Consider the following 7748-nt stretch of genomic DNA (forward strand, 5'->3'; position numbering starts at 1 on the left):
GGCGGGCGGGGACGCGGCTCCGTGGCCTCGGGGTCCCCGCCTGGCGCCGCCCCGGACCCGCCCCCGCGCGGACCCCGGCCCTGACAGCTGGCGCGGGGGCGGCGCCGACTGAGCGGCCGAGTGCCCGGGGTCGGCGCCCGGCCTGGCCCACGTGCCCGCGCCGCTGCTTCCGGGCGGACGGGGCGGACGGGACGGGGCTCGGGGTGCCGCCCGGGTCCGCCGGGGGCGCGCTGTCCCGGCCACGTCGAGTTGCCCCGCGAGCCCGGTCCCTGGGACTTCTCTGGATGTGTCATTCCCGTCCCACCTCCAGGAAGGGCCACCCGGGCCCTGCTTCATGTCTCAGCCCAGATGGGTCCTTGCGACGCGCCCCGAGGCAGGTTATTGTACGTGGTTCTGGGGATGACCGTTCACATTGAATGAATAAAAACATAACTTACCTTGCGAACCATAATTTCAAATGTTTTTCGACTGCAGTGGTTTTCCTACACCCAAATGAGCTCGCAGTCAGTTTTGTTTCTTCTTTTGTCCCGTTGTGTGACCCCCGCTGTCTTCATTGCTAAGAGAGTCGCAGCCCCTCGGGTTCCCTTCTGCGCCTTCGTATTCCGGGTGGCCCTGGTAGACCCGGGCACCACTATGGAAACGTCCCGGCCAAGCTGAGCCGTCAGAAGATTCTGTTGGTGTTCTGGTGTTGGTCAAAAGGGAAGTTATTTGTTTTGAAGTTAACCGTGATTAGATTATGTGCATAGGTTTTAGAAATCCATTCAGACCTTATAATGAGGCCAGTTTGGTAAAGCAAGGGCATCCTGCGACTTTTTACATATAAATATTTTTTATTTTTTTCTGTGTATGTCATGGTGACAAAATTGAGACTAGGAAGGATTTGGTTGGGATTTTTTTTTTAAGTGCCATGAATAAGCCACATTTTGATTATCAATTAATTTCAATTACTAAACAAAGTTATCTTGGCCGGGCGCGGTGGCTCACGCCTGTAATCCCAGCACTTTGGGAGGCTGAGGCGGGCAGATCACGAGGTCAGGAGATCGAGACCATCCTGGCTAACACGGTGAAACCCCCGTCTCTCCTAAAAATACAAAAAAATAGCCGGGCGTGGTGGCGGGCGCCTGTAGTCCCAGCTACTTGGGAGGCTGAGGCAGGAGAATGGTGTAACCCGGAAGGCAGAGCTTGCAGTGAGCCGAGATTGCGCCACCGCACTCCAGCCTGGGGGACAGAGCGAGACTCCGTCTCAAAAACAAAAAACGCACAAAACCAAAGTTATCTTGCAAGAGGAAAGTTTTCAGGAGTTCGATTCCATAGGGTTTCCAATGGGACATCCATTGGAAACACTTCCCGTAGTCCTTAAACGGATTATATCTGCGTGTCATGACTGGCTTTTTCTCAAGAAAAGATCTAGCACAGGTTAAGGGAGATTCTGTGAATCCTGAAAAAGCTTCACAGGGCCCAGTCTTTGAGGCGAGGACACAGTTAATCTATATGGAAAGAACCCTAAGACTTTTGGTCCACTTGACAGGTGGTTAGAGTCTCCCCCAACACACACCCTGGTCCAGTTAATTCCTGAATAAGGTGGTCGATGTTTCGGGTGTAAAACTGCTGCTCTTTAAGGTCGCTTCCTCCCCCCTCCCCCCCCACACAGTGACTCGGCTGTGCAAAGTATGCCCATAACACCTTGGAGAAAGACTAAGAAAATGACTAGGGGAGCGGACGGACTTCTGTGTGTGCAAAGGAGCCGAGAAGCAGCTTTTTTAGTGAAAGGTGTGTGTGTGTCTCAGATCCCTGGTGAGGAGCCCTGGGGAGTGGAACGCTGGGGACATGACAGGCAGTAAATGGCCATGGTCAGTGCCGCCCTTCACTTTGTTTTGCATTTTTTCTTTGCCTGGCTTTAGCTTCTGGTCTGGTTCTCTTTGGTGTGGTGGTTGTCTTTTGAGAGGAGGCAGCAGGTGAAACTGCTGGGTGTGGCTCCGCCCAGCCCTGGGGTAGAGGCCAAGCTGGCCCTTCCTTACTAATATTGTTTCCTTCACTGTTTAAATCTCAGGACCTGAGAATGTACCTGTAGGAATCCCTCTTACTTACATTTGGCTGTGTAAGAAAGTCAGTGTGCGTTTAGCCCGTGACACCCCTTAGCGTTTTGGTTTTGGCTTTCCGTTTTAGTGCCTGGATTCCAGCAGCTCTGTGGCTTCAGCCCCTTTCAGGGGTTCGGCCCTCTCTGCATCCCAGCCTTCCAGGCCCTTCTCCTGCTCCCCACTTTTCAGCATCTAGGTTTGTCTTCATTCTGCAGTACCTCAGATCCGTTCCTTGCTAATCATTGGATATTTTGGTAGTTCAAATTCTGGGCGGTATCGTTGGGAATAAAATAAGCTCTTTGCCATTTCTGAGGCGGAGGGGAGCAGGAGAGACAGAGGTGCTTGCCTCTCTGCCTGCTGGGGCCATGGTGGTTTTAAAAGAAGGCCCTGGCCTCAGGGAACATGGTGGTGGTGAGGAGCAGCGTAAACCAGAGAAAGAGGCTCAGTAGGTGCTTCAAGGAGAAACACCGGCAGGTGAGAGCAGGGGTAATCCCGGTTTCTCCGGAAAGTGTGCTCCGGAGACCTCATGGGGAGAAGAGGTTAGAGTCCAGCCCTGAAGAGTCTGGGGGCGATGGCAGAAGCCCCAGGAGAGCATCATCCATGAGGTGCAGAGGCAGCCTTGCAGCATCCCAGTGCGCACGTCCTGCCTGGCCCAAGGGCCTGCTGCTGAAGCCACCTCCCCGCTCCACCAGGTTGTTTGGGGATTCAGGGGACATGCAGTCTAAATGACCCGCGCTGGAGTGCCGGCCAGCTTCCCATCCCTCATTCTAGGTGAAGGCCGCTCTGCAATCCTGGCCAGCTTCCCACCTCTCATGAAGCCTTTTCAGCAGCCATGGCCCAGGTCTTTCCCAGCAAGGTCTGTGTGCAATAGAAACAGCTGATGCTGGCCGGGCCCTGGGGTGGGGCTGTGACTGATGCAGCCCCCTGCCTGATTAGGGTGGGGAGGACCTGGCTCACCAGCCCTTCCTGCCTCACCACCCGCCTCGCCTCCTCCACAGACAAACCCTGAGGGGCTGGGTTCCTCCAAAGCTGCCCCTCATCGAGGCCCACCTGGTGGTGTCTGCGCTACCTTTTTGCTGCAGAGAGCAGGGTCGGGAGCATGTGCGTTTGGGAGAGCTCTGGTTACTCTGTCACAGAAGCCGTGCTCCACATCCTGTAAGTGACAGACTCCCCAGCAGTGTTCAACCACAGCTGCGATGTCAGGCCTGTCACTAGTGGGACTGCCCGGACCCCCAAGGTACGGGTACACGGCGAGGGTGCTGGTGTTAAATACAGGGGAGCCACAAAACCACCAGCAGAACAATCCGCATGACCCTGTCGTGTGACCCAGAGCATTTCAGGGACTGAACTCAGACCGGCTGACCTTAGTGTGTTGCTGGCTTGCTTTGGAAGGTGCCCTGTTTCCAAGACGGCCTTACCTGGGTTCCTGAGCACGTCTGACAGCAGCTCTGACTCCAGGCTTCTGGAGTCAGACCCCTTGCCACTGTCTTTGACCTTTAGCTTTGGGTTCCCCTTCTCTGTTTGTTTGTTTATTTGTTCTCTGTCGCCCAGGCTGGAGTGCAGTGGTGTAATCTCGGCTCACTGCAACCTCTGCCTCCTGGGTTCAAGTGATTCTCCTGCCTCAGCCCCCCGAGTAGCTGGAATTACAGGCGCTGGTCACCGCACACACTCAGCTAATTTTTGTTTGTTTGTTTTTTTGAGATGGAATCTTGCTCTGTCACCTAGGCTGGAGTGCAATGGCGCAATCTCAGCTCCCTGCAACCTCTGCCTCCTAGGTTAAAGCAGTTCTTCTGCCTCAGTCTCCTGGGATTACAGGCATGTGCCACCATGCCTGGAAAATTTTTTTTTTTTTTTTTTGTATTTTTAGTAGAGACGGGGTTTCACCATGTTGGCCAGGCTGGTCTTGAACTCTAGATCTCATGATCTGCCCACCTCGGCCTCCCAAAGTGCCAGGACTATAGGCGTGAGCCACCGCGCTCAGCCAGTGTTTGGATTTTTAGTAGAGACGGGGTGTCACCATGTTGGCCAGGCTGGTCTCAAACTCTTGACCTTAGGTGACCCACCCGCCTTGGCCTCTCAGAGTGCTGGGATTACAGGCATGAGCCACTGCGCCTAGCCCCCTTCTCAGTTTAGCCCAGACCTGGATGTTGGCTTCTGTATGGGCAGCTGTTGTGAGCCTGTGGCTCCTGCTGGAATCTGTGGCAGTTGGTGCTGCTGTGCACCCTCAGAATAGGTGAAGGCCACTCTCAGGTGTAGCCCGGATGGTAATTTATGTCCTCAGGAGGAGAAACTGCCATGTCCCCGTCTGAACCAGGCCCGGAGGCTGATGCGTAGCTCTTTGACTCCCTGGGTGTACTCGACAGCCTGTTGAGAGCGCGTGTGCTCTGAGTTGAAAACGAATATACTTCCGTTGTTTTAAGGTTATTGTAAAGTTTCTAACTTACAGAGTTGGCACTCCTGTGTCCCTTGCCCCCAGGTGGAGCTGCTGTGACTGCCACCCACTGCCACCTGACACTTGCTGGACTGTCTGGAAGGAAATTGCAGATATCAGGACACTTCTCTAAGTGTTCTTTCTCCTGAGAAAGGGAAAAGGACATTCTGCTGTCTAATGATAGTCGCGACCGATGGCGTCTACGAAACTGTGTCCCTTGGCGTCATCCAGTAGCCAGTCCACGGTTCGACTTCCCCAGTTGTCCCCTAACGTCCTTACTAGCTGTTTTTCCCGACCAGAATCGAGTCCAGGGCCACACGTCACAGTGACTATGACGTCTGTCTTCGTCTGGTGCCCCCGGAGCACCCCCTGTGATCTGGCAATGGGAGGCTTGATTTGATGCAGGGGGCACGTTTGGGGCGCAGGTAATGCTGTGTGCTGCACTGTGGGCGGAGGCTGTCCCATGAGGACAGATGCGACTTTGCTCGCTGGCCCTTTAAATTGTGTGCCCGCCCCCCGCAGTTGGCAGGTTAGATGAGGGGGTATCTCGGGGTGTGTGGATGCCCTTCTCCCATCAGACTTCCACATACTGTTTGCTGGTCTCCCCAGAACCCGTGGGCAGCAACACCTTGACTTTCGTATGCTGCTGTTCCTTTTTTTCTTTATTTTTATCTATGTTTTCCTTCTTTGCTGCCTCTTAGAAAATGCTGAGTTCTTTCCCTTTATTACCAATGTTTAGCAGAAGATGGTCTAGTAGACACCTCCGTGGGGGCAAATGTTTTCACTTTTCCTTTGTCTTCCTTGAGTATCGAGGTGGACTAGTGGACTTTTATTTATTCACATGTCGTAATCTAGTAAAGCCTTTTGTTTTGTGATGCTCGAATGGCTATAAATGTGACCAGTTGGGAGCCCCTTCCGAGCTGGGCCCTGTGTCCTTTTCACTCAGCACATGGTCCTGGGAATGCATTTCTGGCCCAGCGTCCCAGGCTCACGGTGATGTCTTTCCCAGGCCTGCGTCAGCTGCTTCTCCAGAGTGCCTGGGTTCCCTTTAGTGCAGAAAGGCATGTGGACAGCACTGTCCGGGCCGTAGACGTGGTCACTGTGTGTGTCTGTTGCTTAATGCCCTCTTCACGGACACAGCTAGAAAATACGTATTTAAAACGTTGTGAGTTCATTTTGGTATTCTCAATATGAATTACAATTAAAATTGATTTTAATTTTCATTAAAATTGTGTAGTTTTGCTGGGTGTGGTGGCTCACACCTGTAATTCCAGCACTGTGGGAGGCTGAAGTGGGGAGACCGCTTGAGCTCAGGAGTTCCAGACCAGTCTGGGCAACACGGCAAAACTCCGTCTTTACAAAACATACAGAAATCAGCTGGGCATGATGACAATGTGCCTGTAGTTCCCGCTGCTCAGGAGGCTGAGGTGGGAGGATCACTTGAGCTTGGGAGGTTGAGGCTGTGTTAAGCCGCAATCACGTCACTGCACTGCAGCCGGGGTGACAGAGTGACACCCTGTCTCAAAAAAAAAATATATATATATATATAGTTTTACATAATTTATTTGATTCTTAAGTTATATCTTCTGAAAAATCTTCATACCGTTTGCATAATTAATTTTTTTTGCTAAAATGTACATAAAATAGATTGTAGAATTACAATACTACCACTACGAAGAAAACTGCTTAGTTAAGTTTGTAGGTTTTTTGTTGAGTTCTTTTTGTCCTTAGTTATCTTCCACTCTGGATGAATAAAGTGCTGTGTTTTAAAGTTCCTTGACAAATACTCTTGTTCTATTTTTAATTTTATTTATTTTTCCCAAGAAAGAAGTAAGACAAATATTGTTTTTTCTGGTTATGTTGCCGATTTGTTTCAGATCATTTTTAGATTTAGGATTTTTAAAAAATTTTATGTACAAAATAATTACCTGTTATAAAGGTCAGAACTACATAAAAGCTACCTTTCCTATCCCCACCACTCTTCTAAGCAACCTTTTTTTTTTTTTTTTTTTTTTTTTTTGAGACAAAGTCTTGCTGTGTTGCCCAGGCTGGAGTGCAGTGGCTCAATTTCGGCTCACTGCAACCTCGGCCTTCCGGGTTCAAGCAATTCTCCTGCGTTAGCCTCCCGAGTAGCTGGGATTACAGGCACGCACCACCACGCCCAGCTAATTTTTTGTACTTTAGTAGAGATGGGGTTTCACCGTTTGCCCAGGCTGGTCTCGAACTCCTGAGCTCAGGCATTCCACCTGCCTCGGCCTCCCAGAGTGCTGGGATAGCAGGCATGAGCCACCGTGCCCGGCCTAGGCAACCCTTTTTATTTCTGCTACGTCTTGTAAAAATAAGCAAAACGCACCCACAACTCATTTCCCCTCCTGTCTTTCACAAAAGTTACCATGGGCTGTTGACAATGTGTGTGTCTGGTTTTTCTTGTTTGTTTTGAGACGGAGTCTCGCTCTGGATTCAAGCGATTCTCCTGCCTCAGCCTCCTGAGTAGCTGGGACTACAGGCACCCGCCGCCACGCCTGGCTGATGTTTATATTTTTAGTAGAGGTGGGATTTCACCATGTTGGCCAGGCTGGCGTCGAACTCTTGGCCGCAAACGATCTGCCTGCCTCGGCCTCCCAAAGTGCTGGGATTACAGGTGTGAGCCGCTGCCCCGACCTGTTTGTTTTGAGACACCGTCTGGCTCTGTTGCCCAGGCTGGAGTGCAGTGGCCTGATCTTGGCTCACCACAGCCTTGATCTCCGGCCTCAAGCGATTTTCCCACCGCACCTTCCTGAGTAGCTGGGACTACAGGCACATGCCACCATGCCGGCTGATTTTTTCACATTTTTTGTAGAGATGGGGGTCTCACTATGTTGCCCAGGCTGGTTTTGAACTCTTGAGCTCGAAAGATTTACCTGCCTTGGCCTCCCAAAGTGCTGGGATTACAGGCGTGAGCCGCCGTGGCTGGCCCCTGCGTGTCTGGTTTTTCTGCTCAGCACATGTATGAATGTGTGGGGCCTATTGACAGACTCTGATCCTTTGCCCGTCGGATGCTGCTGTGACTGATGTTGCCGTGTGTTGCATTGTGTCTGGTGAGGGCTGTCTTCAGGTCTGTTCCTAGCGTGCGGTTGCTGGGTAGGAGGATACATGTAATTTTGGTGAGTGCTTCCAGATTCCCCCGCACAGGCCTGCACCCCGTCAGCACTCGGGGAGACGTCAGATTCCCCCGCACAGGCCTGCACCCCGTCAGCACT

General features: G+C 52.0%; 1 protein-coding gene across 1 annotated transcript in view; it reads left to right on the forward strand.

Moving 5' to 3' along the window:
* Positions 1-7748, forward strand: part of ZBED4 (zinc finger BED-type containing 4) — a 32291-nt gene that overhangs the window by 992 nt on the left and 23551 nt on the right. The window lies entirely within an intron of this gene.

The sequence above is a fragment of the Piliocolobus tephrosceles genome, chromosome 19 (assembly GCF_002776525.5).
Source record: "Piliocolobus tephrosceles isolate RC106 chromosome 19, ASM277652v3, whole genome shotgun sequence".
In the NCBI taxonomy this organism is placed as follows: Eukaryota; Metazoa; Chordata; class Mammalia; order Primates; family Cercopithecidae; genus Piliocolobus; species Piliocolobus tephrosceles.